A 15,171-nucleotide genomic window follows, 5' to 3' on the forward strand; every position below is an offset into this window, starting at 1 on the left:
GTTATCCCCATCTTGTGAGATCTCGGAAGTTTAGCTGGGTCAGTCCTGCCAACAAAGTCCAGGGTTGCTATGCGGAGGCAGGCAAGGGCAAATTACCTCTGAATGTCTCTTGCCTGGAAAACCCCATGAGGTTTCAGGGACTGATGGCACCTTGATCTGCAGGGACAAGACCCTTGTCATTGCTCTGCCCTCCACGTGGATAGGCTGCAGGGTGGACAGCTCTATCATCTCAAATGGTACCAGCTTGGCGGATTTCTTTCTGAACCACATCATCCTTTCAGAACAAGCCAGCCCATTGATCAAAGCATCAACGAACGTTATTTCTTTTCTAGCCAAGAGTCTGGGCCAACGAATGGGCCAGGATCCCTCCTCTCTGTTGTAGGGACACTTCCTCTCTCCCAACTATGCAAGGGAAGGGCAGAAGAGGGCCCTTCCCAGGAGCCCCTGCCAGCACGTTTGCCAGGAACGGGGTCCAAGGCCGCCGTGCTCGCCAGAAGCACCCAAGGGTCCAGCACCCAAGGGCCAAGCCCACCGTGGCCGGCTCCAGAGGGCAGGAGTCCCGGACCGGGCCCTTTTCTCCCAGCTTCTTCCTCGAGGCTCTGCAGGAGTAGGCGACGTCCTTCCCCCTGCAGCAGCAGCAGGAGGCGGAGGAGGCGGGGGGGGGGGCTGCACCACTTGCCAAGGTGGGCTTTTCCGAGCGGGGGGGGGGGGCAGTTCACCTGGCCCAGGCATCAAGAAATGCCTCCGGAGGACGACCCGGGAGGCCCGAACCGGCATCTCTGCGGGACCCCCCAGGCGCCCCCCGGGGAGACGAGCCCGGCCCAGGAAGAAGCGAGAGGCGGCTGCGGAGAGAGGCTCCTCGGGCAGGCTGCCAGTGGCCCCGGAGCGATGCTCTCCTCCGGCCCTGGGCGGCCGGCCGGTGCAGCCCTCTGCACATGCTCAGGGGCTGCCTGCCTCGAGGCGCGCGGCTCTTTAAGCCAGGCGGGGGGCGGGGTAGAGGGGGCGGGCGGGAGAGTGAGCGAGAGCGGCCTCCCCCTCCCTCCCTCCCTCCCTCCCTCCGCAGCGTAGCTCCGCCCCTTCCCGGTCCCGCCCCTCCCGCGTTAGCTGCGCGCGCACTCGGCTCCCTCGAGCCTCCAGCTGCCGCGCGCCAGGTGAGTGTCCAGCGGCCGTTGGGCGCGACCATTCCGGGGCCGGGACGGGGGTGGGGAACGGAGCGGGACGGGAGGAGTCCCTGTGCGGGAGGGGGCGCTGCGCCCGGCCTCCCCCCCCCGCGCCTCGGGCAGCCTCCGCCCCCTCACCCCAGGCAGGCAAGCGGGGGGGGGGGGCGATGCTAGCGCTGGGGCTTGTGGGAGTCGTAGTTCGGGACCCTTCAGGCGCCTCGGCCCGGCGGCCCTCCAAGAGTCTTGGCCTCGGGGACCCAACCCCCCCCCCCAAGAGGAACAGGGCCGGTCTTCCCGGGCCCCCGCCCGCAGAGCTCTGGGGCCGTGCCAGCTTGCCTCGTGTGCCTGCCTGACACGTGTCTGCCCTAGGGGTCCCTGGCGGGGGGGGGGGGTTGGGTCCTCCGCGTGGTCCGGCGACAGTGGCCACGGGACACGCGAGCCAAAAGTTCCCCCGAGTGACCAGAAGGCCCGTGCCCGGACTCGGCCGGAGGAAACTCCCTTTCTGGGAGGAGGAGGGGGGGGGGTTAAGCCTTCTTCAGAAAGGCACTGCCTTGCCCAAGGGGGGGGGGGAGAGGAGAAGCCGCACTTGGGCGCAGAAGGCTAAAAACACCGAGTCCAGCGCCGTAAGCTTGGCACGCCGAGGCCTCAGAAGCTGGGAGGCCTTAGGCGAGAGCGGCTGTTCCCACCCGGAAACCGCGTCCATTCCGAGCATTTGCCCTCCCAGTGCCATTGGAGAGAGATGCCCACGCCTCAGCCATGTGTGCTCCGTGGAGGGCAGGCAAAGAACTGTGGAGAGCTGTGTGGAGGCCAGTGCAGCCAGGGTTCATAGGCACGTTAAACATTAACAGGTCAGCAGATGTCAGGCATGCACCTGAGGGCTTAGACAGAACTCCAAAGAGAAATTGCAGCTCTAACAAAAACATTGCCGAAAAGTTGAGAAGCAGCAAAGACAAACACTGGTTTTCAAGTTGTTGTTGTGTCGGAGGTGGAGGAGTACTTGGAAATAACTTGCTCTAGCCCAGTAGTTGGAAGGCATGATAAAAGTGGGGTTGTGAGGTAGAAGGACGTGTGGAATCGTTCTGGGTGCTCCCAAGGGAAATCCTACCTCTCCAGCCTCTTGGAATGCTTTGTAGGGAGTGACAGGTGTGTGGATAAGCAGGCCTGGACTGTCGGAAGGCTTTGGACGGAGCTTTCCAGATGCTGCCGACGTAGCTGATATCTGGTTATCTGGTAGTCTAATAACCACTCGTCTGGGTGTAAGTGTCAGCCAAGAGCCATCAGCAAAGGGAGAAGAAAATAGCAGGGCCCCCAGAGGACAGCGCCTTTTGATGGTTTCTCAGAAGGGCTGTGAAGTCAGGATAAGCCGCGAAGGGTCTGGACAATAACCAGTGGGGCAAACCCAAGTGGCTTGCAGAGGTGCCCTTTACGTGGAATGAATGGGCCACAGGTTGGCCAGCCATATGCCATGGGGAAGACATTGTGATTTTGCATATGTCTCTGCCTCATTCAGGGTATGCAGATATTGACCTCAACAAAGAGATGTAATTTCATATAATGGTAAGATAAAAACAATCAAGGGGTTGGGTACTCTTTGCACAACAAAAACACTAAGCTTGAAAGACCCACCAGAAAGAATGCTTTTTGCCAGATTTCTGCAAATTCTGAACCATTCTTCTTCTGCCCTTCTCCTGGAACCCCGGCACTGCACTGTGCTTTCAAAATACCACACCGAAGCAAGGGTGAGAACTCGAGTGGGACTACTTGGTGCTTCTCACTGCAGCAGGGGGGTCTCCTCTGTGACTGATTCATGCTTCTGTGGGGAGGCCAGTGGTTGCCATAGGTGACCAGGAGAAGAACTTGGGCAAGGTTTGGGAGCAAGCAGCCCTTGCTCATTGCTTGACTCAGCCATGGAAGAAGGGAAGTTACCCCCAAGCCACTGGCTACTGTCAGCATTTGACTGCAGTCAGAGACTAGGTAGCTGTTGTGTCTCCTGGCTCTCCATTGGCATGTGCTTCAGGGGGCTGGCATGAAAGGGAATCAGGGCAGGATCTGATGCCCAAGGGCAGGTGCTCCTGAGAGCCAGTGTGGTGTACTGGTTAGGAGCACGGACTTCTAATCTGGCAAGATGGGTTTAATTCCCTGCTTCTCCTTCACATGCAGCCAGCTGGGTGACCTTGGGCTGGCCACAGCACTCATAAAGCTGTTCTGACTGAGCAGTAAGCTCAGGGCTCTCTCAGCCTCACCTCCCTCTCAGGGTGTCTGTTATGGGGAGAGGAAAGGGGAGTTGATTGTCCTGGTAGAGAAAAGCGTCATATAAGGACCACTCTGCTGTTGCTGCTGCTTCTTCACTGCCCTCTTGCAAAGAGGCCACCCTTCCCTGCACTGCTTTTCAAACTGAAGTGGGTTCTGCTGACGGAAAAGGCGTTGGAGGCACCTGGGAAAGGTCGATCTTTGCCCCTGTTGGCTGGCTGCCTACGAATGGTGGGAAGAGGCAAGCTCTGCAGTCCGTGTGCGATGAAGAATCTCTTATGGCGGGAATGTGTATTTAGCATTGCTAGATTAGGAACTTGCTGATATTTTTCAAAATCTCCTCTAGCACCCGCTTGGCACCACTGTAGACTTCCAGATCCTTTGAACTCTCTTGCAGTACAAGGCTGTTTCTCTCTTTGCAATACAGTTATTCTTTTCAGCAACCTCCCGCACCAACTGGATCAGTGCGGGTCAGTAGTACTCGTGTTACTCGATCTGGCGGCCACATTTGATGTGGTTGACGATGAGTTACTGACCCAGCGCCTCACCAGTACCAGCAATCGTGGGACAGCCCTTTTAAGGGCTTTCCTTTTTCCAAGATGGGAGACAGGGTAGTAGAAGAAGGAGTTGGTTCTTGTATGCTTCTTTTCCCTACCCGAAGGAGGCTCAAAGCGGCTTACAGTTGCCTTCCCATTCCTCTCCCCACAACAGACATCCTGTGGGGTGGGTGTGGCTGAGAGAACCCTGATATCACTATTGGGTCAGAACAGTTTTATCAGTGCCGTGGTGAGCCCAAGGTCACCCAGCTTGGCTGCATGTGGGGGAGCGCAGAATCGAACCTGGCTCACCAGATTAGAAGTCCGCACTCCTGACCACTACACAAAACTGGCTCTGGTAGTGGGGGGAGATGTTATCGCACCCTTATAGACTCCCTTGCGGGGTACCACAGGATGCAGTCCTACCCCGCTTGTTATGTAACATTTTCATGAGCCCTCTAGGAGAGCTGGTATGGAGTTATAGGCTGGGCTGTCATCAATATGCAGATGGTACCCAGCTCTAGCTCCTCATGGATGGCCACCCGGACTCCCCCCCCCCCCCCGATAGATTTTCAGATGTTTGGAAGCTGTGGCTGGTTAGAGCAGAGCCATCTGAAACTCAACCCCTCAAAGACCGAGGCCCTGTGGCTGAGCAGGAAAGGGCAGGATAGGAAGTGCGTCTCCCTACCTTTGTGGGGGTGCAACTTAACATCTCACCCATGGCAAGGAATTTGGGGTGGCCCTTACGATGGAGGCATGGTCATAGGGGTAGCGTGCACGGCATTTTACCATCGTCAAGTGAGGCTACTAGCGACCTGCCTGCTCCCAAACTGCATGGCCACAGTGATCCGTGCGATGGTCACCTCTAGACTGGACTTCTGTAACTCACTCTATGCTGGCCTCCCCTTGTTCTTGACCTGGAAACTCCAGCTGGTGCAGAATGAAGTTGCTAGGGTCCTCGCTGGCTCATCTTGGAGGATCCATATCCAGCCTGTGCTGAGGCAGCTGCATTAGCTCCCAGTTCTGGCCCAGATCACATGCAAGGTTTTGGCTTTGACATTTAAGGCCATTCACGGCTTGAGCCCTGCCAGAGAGACCGCTTGTCTCCTTATGCCCCTCGCAGGGCACTTTGCTGTGCCGGTACTAACCTGTTGGGGGTTCCTGGCCCCAGAAAGATATGCCTGACCTCAACCCAGGCCAGGGCCTTCTTGGTCCTGGCCCCAACCTGATGGAATGAGCTCCTGGGAGAACTGAGGGCCCTGATGGTGCTGGCAGTTCCACAGGGCCTGTAAAACGGAGCTCTTCCGCCCGGTCTTTGGCTGAGACTGGGATAGCGCGATCAATGGGCCCTCCTCAAGTCCTGCTACAATATCTAGTGTACCCTGGTTAGCTAACTGCAGGAGGGAGGAGGGATCTTGCCGTCTCAGCATATTTTAGACATGTCTTGTTTTTTAGGATGGAGTTTTATGGGAATTTTTATATGTAATACACCTTGAGTCCAAGGAGGAAAAGAGGCTAGAAATGTAATAGGTAAGTAAATAATAAAAGGAGCCATAGGAGCTTCTCAAGATGGGCCTGTCCTCCATGGGCAGCAGCCACAGTTTGCAGCAGCAGCAGCAGCAGCAGCAGCAGCAGAGGCCCTCCTGCGAGAAAAACAAACCCCAGCCCAACAGGAGGGTTCTGTTTGGCTTCACGCTCTGCCATGGCCTCTCCAGGCCCCGTTGTCCTTGAGCAAACAGCCCCGCCCCGCCCAACATTCCTCTCGCGGGCACCTGCCAGCAGTGGGCGGAAGCAGCTGGGCAGGCGGGCTCTGAGCCGTGGCTGAGCCGGACTTTCAACAGGACTTGGGGAGCCTTCCTGTTGTGCCTGGCTGCTGCGTGGGCCCGGTATATGTGGGGGGGGGCTCTGAACGGGGCATGGAAGTTGTGCTCTGAGCCACTGGAACAGCTTTCTGGGCCAAGGCGCTGCCTGCCTTGAAACTGCGGCTCTCTCGGTGGGGGCTTTCATTCTGTCCGGAACTTTTCTCCCTCTCTCTGGGTTTGCCCGGGGTGAGTGTGTGTGTGCTCTCTAGGGTCCGTTCTGCTGGCCTGGTGATTCTTCCTAGCCGGGGGGTGGAGAGCAAGACGTCTAATCTTGGCAAGGTGCTGCAGGTGTTGCTGTTGCACAAGGAGGAAGCGGGGCCTGCTGTCCTGGCAGGAGATGGCAGCCTTGCAGGTGGAAGGCATCGGTCTTGGGGTCTGGCCACGGGCAGAAAAATGCTCAGGACATTGAGCATTACCTTTGGTGGTGTCGGAATCTCTCGATTACTGCCATGATTTGTGCTTGACCTGTGTGACTCCATCTTGTATCTGTGTGTCAGTATTTTCTTAACCGTGTAACCCTTAAATGCTTGTGTAGTGATTTAGTAACTGTTGCATTTTTGCCAGACTATTATCTCTGCAAGTAGACTCTGTGAAGGTCTCAAGGTTGAAGATGGGCCTGTTATCATCCTTGGCTCACCGCCCGGATTGGCACCTGCAGGAGGGGGCTTTGGGCCTCTGGGAACTCGGCCGGGTTTGGCCGGGAGATTGTGTGTATAAAAGGGGATGCATTTCAATTAATGATCAGATTCGACTTTGAGACGTCTAGGATCCTGAACTGCTATGCAATAAAGCTTTCTTTTATTCAGAAGTCTTGTTGCTAGACAATTCCTGACAGGTGGCTGAGGAGCCAGGGGGCCTCAGGGCTGTGATCATGCACACCCGTGCCTTCTGCTTGTGGACTCGCTGGTCCCCCTACTGGGGCCAGGGCCTGGTTCCTGCTGTCATCAAACATCTCTACAGCAACCTCCAGGTTGCTCAGAGAGTCTGGTGCAGCAGCTGGATCTTGCCTGGGTGGGTGTTCTTCCCATCCGCCCTGGATGTGCCATTGGAGCCTGGGCTGTGACTCCTGTGCCATTTTGGGATCCCCCTGCCCTGGCTCCATGCAGGAAGCCAGCACTGTAGAGGTTGTTTTGGGGGAGTCTTCGAAGGGCTGCCCAGTGGGTGTGAGGCAGAGCAGAAGGGGGGCCTTCCAGATCCCACGGAGCCTGGCTCGGAGGTTGCGCTTGGTCAGTGGAGTTAGCTGGGAGGGGGCAGCAGCTTCCAGGGAGACTGGGTTCCCACCGGCCCTACAACAGGGTTATGCCAGGGAGCTTTTGCAGCCCAGGAAGGCAGAGCCAGCCTTCCCAGAAAGCCTTTTCTCACTTTTGGTGTTGTTCTTCCCTCGTCCAGGGATCTGTTGACAGTCCTGACCCTGCAGATAGTGGATGGCTGAAGCCACTGACATGGACTTCAGGAAGAAGAGTTAAGCTGACCCCGTTTGGGTGGCTGGCACGGTAAGGAAGGGCTTTGAGTTCCCCTCTGTCCGTCTTTTTGAGGGAAGCACAGACTGCTGGCCTCTTGGCTTGTGCCATGACCATGTGGCTTGTCTGGAAGGTTTCACTGGGCTCCTTGCTGTGAAAATGTCACTTCTGGTTGCCCTGCTGGGGAAAGCAGGGAGAGGGGTTGGCTGCTGAGAAGAGAGCTGTGGTAGTTGAGGATGGGGGCGGCATACAGGCCCCCCATGCTTTCCTTTCCCAGCACTTCACAGGCTGTTTCTGGCTTCTTGCACATTCCGCCTTCTGTTTTTGGCAAACCCGGCAACTTGGTGCATGCGGTAGTTCAGCTCTCAGGAAGTACGATTAGTGGTGTGTGTGTATGTGTGTGTGTGAGAGAGAGAGAATATCTGGTTTCATTCTTTATTTTTCTTAAGATGAAGGGGAAAAGCCAGTGCTGTGATTTTTTTCCCTGATGCTTTTCTGTCGTCCTGAAGGTGGGTGGGTTCTGCAGGCTGCTTGTCTGACAGGGGCTCTGCCCTGTGTGTCCATTTTCCTCTGTGCTGAGCAAATGCGTCCCTCAGTGCTAGCCTCTTGGCTTGCTGGCGACTGCTGCTCCCTTGGGAGGGCATCTTGACTGGGTGCTCCGGGTCTGGGGGCCACTGTGCTTTGGGACACATGTAAAGAGCCCCCCTTTGCAGTTGGGGGTGTCACTTCAGCAACAAGCTCCTTGCATCCTCCTGGGAGAGGCAGACCCTGCAGGGAGGCTGTCTGGTCCACAGTGGGATGGTGGGTTTGTGATGTGAGTGGGCCAGGGCTTCAGTTCTAAAGGGCTCCTCGTCCAGCTGGATGCTTAACTGTACAAAGTCCCAGGAGGGATCCCATGTTGCATAGAGCTTAATGTGTGGACTAGGGTCTGGAAGATCCAGGGTCGAACCCCACCCCCCTGCTCTGGAAGCTCACTGGGTGACCTAGGGCCAGTCACCCACACCTTCAGCTTGATCTACTTCACAGGGAAGGCACATGAGGATTAAATGGAGGAGAGGTGAAAGATGTAAACTGCTTTGGGGAGAAAGGTGTTGTGTAATTGAAGGGAATCAATAATCTGGTGACTAGCTGGCTTTTGTGTTTTTCAAAGGGAGAGGCTGCATTTCTGTTTCTCCCAGTAGCTTCTGGGGTCTCTTGATGCCTGTTTTGCATCCAGCTCCGCAGTATTATCTTAAGTCTGCTGTGCCATCTGGTCTGTTTTCACGGAGGCAACAAACGGCTTGCTTACTCGTCCCTCCTGCCCTGAAACACATCTTTCCCGCTCTCGTCTTTTAATACTGATCCTCTGGCCTTGAGGAGGAGTTCTGGGGAAGCTAAAGTTTACTTGCCAACTTCTGTCTTTAAAAAACCTATGTTGCAGGTCAGGTGCTTGCTTGGCAGTCAGTTCTCTCTGCAAGGCCTTGAGGAATGGGGCAATAGGACCTTGTCATCTCCCCCCCCCCCCGGCCACCGCATTCTTTGGCCCCTCCAGGCTGCGAGCCTTTGTTGAAGGGTGTTCTCTCCTGTCGCCAGGCGGCTCAACTTGGAGGTGTTACACAAGTAGCAGTGTGCTTGGCATGCCATGTGCAGCGGAGGTGGAGAGCATTGCACCAGTCCACCATGCTCTCCTGTGAAGCTGGGGAAGAGGGTGTTGTCCTGGGCTGACTGGGCTGCACTTGGGGTCCCTCTTGAAGTTCCCTGGAGGCCCTTTTGCCAGCCTGAGTGTGGCTCCTGCCTCTCCAGGGTCTGCCAGGGGCTTCCTCAGCCGCAGGGTGGCTTGGGAGCAGCTGTGTGAACTCTTCTTGCCCTCTCTTGCTCCTCTTACAAAAGTGCCCAATAGCAGTGGTCTTGTGAAGAGGGAAGTGGGGGTGGGCTGCCAAGCTCCCCTGTGAGCAGCTCTTCACTCTGGTGTTGAGAAGAGGGGCCTTTGGAGACTGGCATGCCCCCCACAGACTACTGGAGCTCTTACCCCCAGCTTTGGCTTTTTGGCTGCTTTCTTGTCCTTCCCCTGGTGATGGGAGAGGCCAGCCAGCTTGCCATGTCAGAGCACAGAGGTGCAGGCTGGACCACAAAGGGGCATCCCCAGAGCTCCCCTCACCTCTTGGTTGGCCAGGCCTACTCCCACCCCATTTCTGGGCCATGGAGGGCTGTGCTGGGCCCTTTTCTGTGGTGAATTTTTGCCTGGGCAGTCTCAAGAATGGGTCATCTTGGAGTTCTGGGGTGGGGCAGCTTCACTGGTCCTTTCTGTGAGTTTCTTCCTCCATCCACAGCTTATCAGTAGGTGGCTGATCCTGTCTGGAGTTCAGTTCCTCACAGCAGGTCAGCAGCAGAGCTGGATGTCGGCTTGGAGGGACAATGTGCCACATGCAGTTCCTCCAAGTACAAGAGGGGGCTCAGTTTGTTGATGTTTGCTGCAGGCAACAGGAATATGGCTGAAAGGCCCAGGCTGCAGGCAGTGGATCTCCTTAATTGCTTGGCCTTCCTGCTGGAGCTGAAGAGTAGAGCTGCCGAACCAGGAGCTGCTTCCAGAGTCACTGAGGGGTGAGGCAGAGAGCTGTCGTGCTGCAGGGCCCTAACGGGCAGAGAGCCGCCTTCTTCTTCTTCTTCTTCTTCTTCTTCTTCTTCTTCTTCTTCTTCTTGTGCCCTGTGGGAGAGCGAGGTCTGACCCAATGAGCTGATTAGGGTCGAAGTTCCCCAAGGGCCAAAGCTCTCTTTGTCAGGCAAAGGATCTGATGCCACAAGGTTTGTTTCTTTAAAGCGTCAACCTCAGTCTGCTTGTCTGGAGGGCATCTGCCTCCCCCCCCCCAATCCACGCACAACTCTTCAGGCCCAAACCTAGAGCTAATCTGGTAGGCTCCCCCTTCCTCCCCTGTCTGTTGTCTGAGACTTTAAGACCTTGGGATAAAGATGTCTTTGCCTTAAGAGTCGGCAGATTAGGCCAGAGTGGCTCTCTTCACCTATGGCTGGGGGGGGGGGAACCCTTAGCCACAACAAACAGAGCTGTGCTCGTGAGCTCCTTCTGGACTTTGCCGATTGGGGCTTCTTGGCTCAGGCCAGATCCAGGCTGTCTCTGCCTTGGGGGACAGATGAGGGCACTTCCCCCAGCCGAGCCAGTCTGACAAGTGTCTCTCTGGCTCGGTTGGGTCGCAGCTTCCTCCTGTTGTGGGCTGCAGTCTTGCTTGCTGCCTGTGAAAACTGACTGGTGCATGGGTTCCTGTGACCACCCAGAAGGCACTGGGCGTGGTGGGAGTGGAGCTGGCAGGGAGGAGGCCAGATTCCTTCCCTTCCATCTTGGCCTGAGGTGTTCTCTGCCTCCCTCTTCCCTGCTGCTGGAGGCAGCTGTTGCCTTTGGGCTAGAAGGAGGAGGAAGGGCTCGGCCTGCTTGCAAAACCCAGGACCAGGAGGAGTGAAGTCCCCCACCCATCTAGGGGTTGCTTCTGGGGTCCCATCTTGCCACTTGCCGGGGGGGCTGGAGAAGGACTTCCTGAGGAGAGAAAGAAGAGAGAGCACTGGTTTTCTGGTTTGGGCACAAACTGACAGAGCCCCCACCTCTATCCTCAAGAGGGCATGCCTAGCATGGTGTTTGCAGGGTAACACCCCCCAACTAGGACAAGCAGAACCCACGGCAGAACACAGCTGTTCAGTGTTAGCAGTGCGGGTTGGCATGCAGAAAACGGCTAGTTTGGTGCTCTCAGATAATGAAACCCGAAATAAACCTGATCCCCCAGTCAGCCTTCCCTGAGTAGGTCCTTTTGCCACTGGCTGAACTGTCCTGATGCCACAGAATCCCAGGGGTATGCTGAGGGCTGGGGGGGGGGGGGGATGAAGGGGCACATTGACAAAGGTGTTGTTAATTCTGCAGCTTATTAGTCAGGGACCCTGAACCTACAGGCCTGCAACCCCCTTACTCCATTGGTTGTTGTCTAGGCACCTCTTGCCAGGTGCCTGGCCCAGGACAGTTCTTTTTAGCTTTCACCAGGGGAAGGGCCTTCTCAGTTGTGACCCCTGCCCTGTGGAAGGCACTCTTGGATGACCCCCATGCCCTGCTGGGCTTTAGTTTCTACAGCTCCTGCAGCAAGGCTGAATGGCTTAGGTCGCCCTTTCGAGGCTAAACACACGTCTGGGCTGTGACAACCACTCATTCTCCTTCAGTGGAGCCGAAGTCATCCAGGTGGTTAGGTCACGCCCCTGCTCCCTCAGGTAGGGAAAAATGAAATGCAAATTTTTGCCAGACCTCCACGTGTGACTGCTGAGTGACCTCTCCAGTCTGATTTGCCCTATTGCTCAGGTTGTACGACTAGAGCCTAGACGGATTTAAAAAATAAAAATAAATACAGCCAGAGGAAGGCAGACTTTTACCAAAAAACAAGAAAAAGTTCTGAGAATTTCCAGCATGGAAGAAATGAAATTGAATTTCCTAGCCTCCAAGGAAAACTCAGCTTCTAACTTGGCACAGGAGCACGACAACGGCGATGGGGTTCCGGTATATGAGATGACCCCTGAGGAGTGTTCGGTAGCCCTGGTCCTCAACTCCTCCAACGAGGCGGCTGTGGCACGGAGGAAGGCATCAAGTTCTCCCCCCCCCCCCCCCCCGAGCCACATGCAAGGCTGGTCATAAGAACAAAAGAGGGGTGCCTGAGAAGAGGAGAGTGGCGCCTGTGGCGGGACCGCCAGATTGTCGGCCTAGAAGAACCAAGTCAAAGGAGGACAAGCTCGTGAAGAAAAAGAAGGGGGGGGGCCCTGCCAAATTGGCCATCAATGACAAGGCACGTTCCAGAGCTCTGGAACGCCCACTGCAGTAAGAGACTGGTGTTGGCAGCAGCAACACCAGCACCCCACTCTAGCACATAGGATCACAGAGTAAGTACCCAGAGTTCGGCAGGCCCCATTAGTGAGCCCCACTCGCCCGGTTCTGCCCTTTCATTCCCCTTTGCCCACTCCCTTTGTGAGCTCACAAGGGGAACCGGCACCACGATCGCAGCGTCCCACCACAGGGGAGGCTCCTTGGTGGCCATATAGAGGATGGAGCAGAGTTGTTCTCTCTTGCCCTGAAGGGATGGACCAGAACCAATGGGATGAAATTAATTCAAAAGAAATTCCGCCTAAACATCAGGAAGAAGTTCCCGACAGCGGTTTCTCAGTGAAACAGGCTTCCTCGGGAGGTGGTGGGTTCTCCATCTTTGGAAATTTTTAAGCAGAGGCTGGATAGCCATCTGGTGGAGAGGTTGATTCTGTGAAGGCTCAAGAGGGTGGCAGGTTACAGTGGATGAGTGATAGGGTTGTGAGTGTCCTGCATAGTGCAGGGGTTGGACTAGATGACCCATGAGGGTCCTTCCATCTCTATGATTTTATAACAGCACAACCTACAAGAATTAGAAATCCTTCCCAAGATCATTGATTTCATGCTGCACGCCAGAAGACCGTCCACCAGACGCATCTACAACCATACCTGGGGGGGGGGCCTTTCGTAAGTGGTCCACAAAGGCGGAAGTCAACCCTCTTTGCCCATCTCCCAAGGGTGTCATCACCTTCCTCTGTGAGGGCAGGAGGCAGGGTCTTCGAACCTATACTCTAAGAAGGCAGGTGGCTGCACTCAGTGCGGCTCTGGGCCTGGACAGGGCACATTCCTTTCTACAGAACATGCTTGTATGCCACTTCCTAAAAGGAGCAAAACAGTTGGATCCACCAATCCAGCACAGATTTCCCACTTGGAGCTTGTCCATTGTGTTCAGGGCTACCACTAGAACCCCCTTTGAGACCCTCAGGCTCAAGCTTCTGTCCTGGCAAGTGGCTTTTCTGGTCTCCATCACCTCAGCCAGGTGTGTCTCAGAGTTGGCAGCATTATGGGAATTGTGTACATTCCAGAAGGAAGAAGTCACCCTGATGACCGATCCCAACTTCATCCCCAAGGTGTCCTAATGTTTCCACCTGGAACAGTTGATGGTCCTACCGGCGTAACTGCCCTAGGCCCCAGCACCAAGATGAGAAGACCTGTCACAAACTAGATATTCGCTAGATGCTTTGGATCCATCTCAAAAGAACGGCGCCTTTTAGGTGCTTGGATGCCGTCTTGGTTTTTCACGGTACTCAGAACTTGGGCAGGAAGGTTTCATCAGCTACCATAGCCTTCTGGGTTACACTATGCTTCGTCAAGGCCTATGAGGTCCAGGGCAGGTGCCACTTGGGAAAATCATGGCATGCTCTACCAGGGCGATGGCCTCATCAGCAGCCTTTTCCACCAGAGCCCCTATGATGGAGATCTGCAGGGTGGCTCCTTGGTCATAGTTTTTCACCTTCATCTGGCACTACTACATTGATCAGGCATTATTGGACAAAGCTTCCTTTGGGTTAAGGGTGCCACAGCAGGTGGAACGCACTGACAGAGACTCACCCACCCTGGTGTAAGCTTGGGTACAGCTAACCACCTGGATGACTTTGGCCCTACTGACGGAGAATGAAACAATTGAATCTTACCTGAAGGTTTCTTCTCTTCAGTGGGGCGAAGTCATCCATTTCCTACCCAAGTGACTTAAATTCACTGAAAGGATTTGGGAACATGGCACATATGGAGTACTAAGTTGGCAGTAACGGAAATGACCCAAACTATACAGTAGGGCTTTGGACAAGACAGGAGAGGTCACTCAAGGAGGACTGGCAAAAATGTGTATTTCAGTTTGCCCTACCTGAGCGAGCAGAGGCGTGACTTAACCAGCTGGGTGACTTTGGCCCCACTGAAGAGAAGAAATCTTCAGGTAGGATCCAATGTTTCATTTTAATATTTTCATGTAATTACTTTTAATTTGTATTTGTTTTGATGTTGTTTTTACCTTCTTGGTTTTAATGTCACAAGACCGTTAGGGTGAGCAGGGACTGAAGAACCTAATAATAAATCAAAACAATAAAGAGGCAGATAAATGAGGCTGCAGGAGAGGGCAGGTGCGTTGTTGGGAGCAGGGAGTCAAGGGAAGGGTATTCCCAAAGCAGGGGTTTAGCCCCAAAGATCCCTGGCTGGGCCAGATGCTCCAGAATGGTCCCTCTGATCCTTCCAGTCTGAGTGCTCCCTTTGCTCAATAGCCTATGTGCCCCTGGCTCCATTCCCGGGGTAGGCACTGCCTCCCCATTTTAATTGTCTCCCTGAGATCAGCTCTGGCTGAACTGACTCCTGCTGGGAGCTGCTTGCGGGCTGGGAAACAAGTGGGTGTCTGCCCATTTTCCAACAGCACTCTTATCTGACGAACAGGAGGATAGGGCGGGTTTTTCAGGCTCCCTGTGGATGGCTGCTTTGCCAGTTTGGCGAGGTGGGCGGGTGTGCTGCTCTCTCTTCTGCAAGAGTAGCACTCTCCTTTGGGGAGGGCGTCTTGGCACAGGTCAGATGTAAATGCCCAAGGCAGGGAGGCAGAGCAGCAGCTTTGGCCATGACCTTTCCACAGTCAGCCACCTGCTCCAGCTGCCAGGTGTTTTAGAGCCCACCTCTTGGGGCTCCCCAGGACCTGGTGCAGAGTTGGGCCATACCAGCTTGCTTGGGAAGGTCAGGCAGAGATCCCACTTCCTCTCACCCCTGGGCTGTCTTCCCACGACTCTACTCTCCTCCTCCCCAGTTGTGATCGGCACAGAGATTGCTCTTTGTGCTGCAGGCTGGCCGGCTGCCTTCCTCTGAAGCAGCAGATGGATCCTGGGGGCCAGGGCCAGAGTGGTGGGGTTGCATTTGAGGCACTGCTGTAGCCTTGATGTTGCTCCTCCTAATGCTTCTCAGTAACACCTGGAAATATTTGAACTGTTCTCCCTCAAGCAAAGTTTGTTTCTTGCAGGAGAGGCAGAAGGGCCCCCAGACAACGGCCTCCCCAGGCACTATGGCTGACACAAA

At 55.3% G+C, this 15,171-nt stretch overlaps 1 protein-coding gene across 4 annotated transcripts in view; it reads left to right on the forward strand.

Moving 5' to 3' along the window:
- The first annotated feature begins 1,076 nt into the window (after positions 1 to 1,076).
- The window catches only part of SIPA1L3 (signal induced proliferation associated 1 like 3), a 64,698-nt gene continuing 50,603 nt past the window's right edge, over positions 1,077 to 15,171 (forward strand). For 2 of the 4 annotated variants that reach the window (XM_077318557.1, XM_077318560.1), the window contains exons 1-2: positions 1,077 to 1,151; positions 7,198 to 7,301. The gene's annotated coding sequence lies outside the window, so the exon portion shown is untranslated. Of the gene's footprint in view, positions 1,152 to 5,890; positions 5,995 to 7,197; positions 7,302 to 15,171 lie in introns of those variants that run through there. The other 2 variants (XM_077318558.1, XM_077318559.1) reach the window with 2 other exon arrangements.

This window comes from Paroedura picta, unplaced genomic scaffold, assembly GCF_049243985.1.
Source record: "Paroedura picta isolate Pp20150507F unplaced genomic scaffold, Ppicta_v3.0 Ppicta_v3_sca21, whole genome shotgun sequence".
Taxonomy (NCBI): domain Eukaryota; kingdom Metazoa; phylum Chordata; class Lepidosauria; order Squamata; family Gekkonidae; genus Paroedura; species Paroedura picta.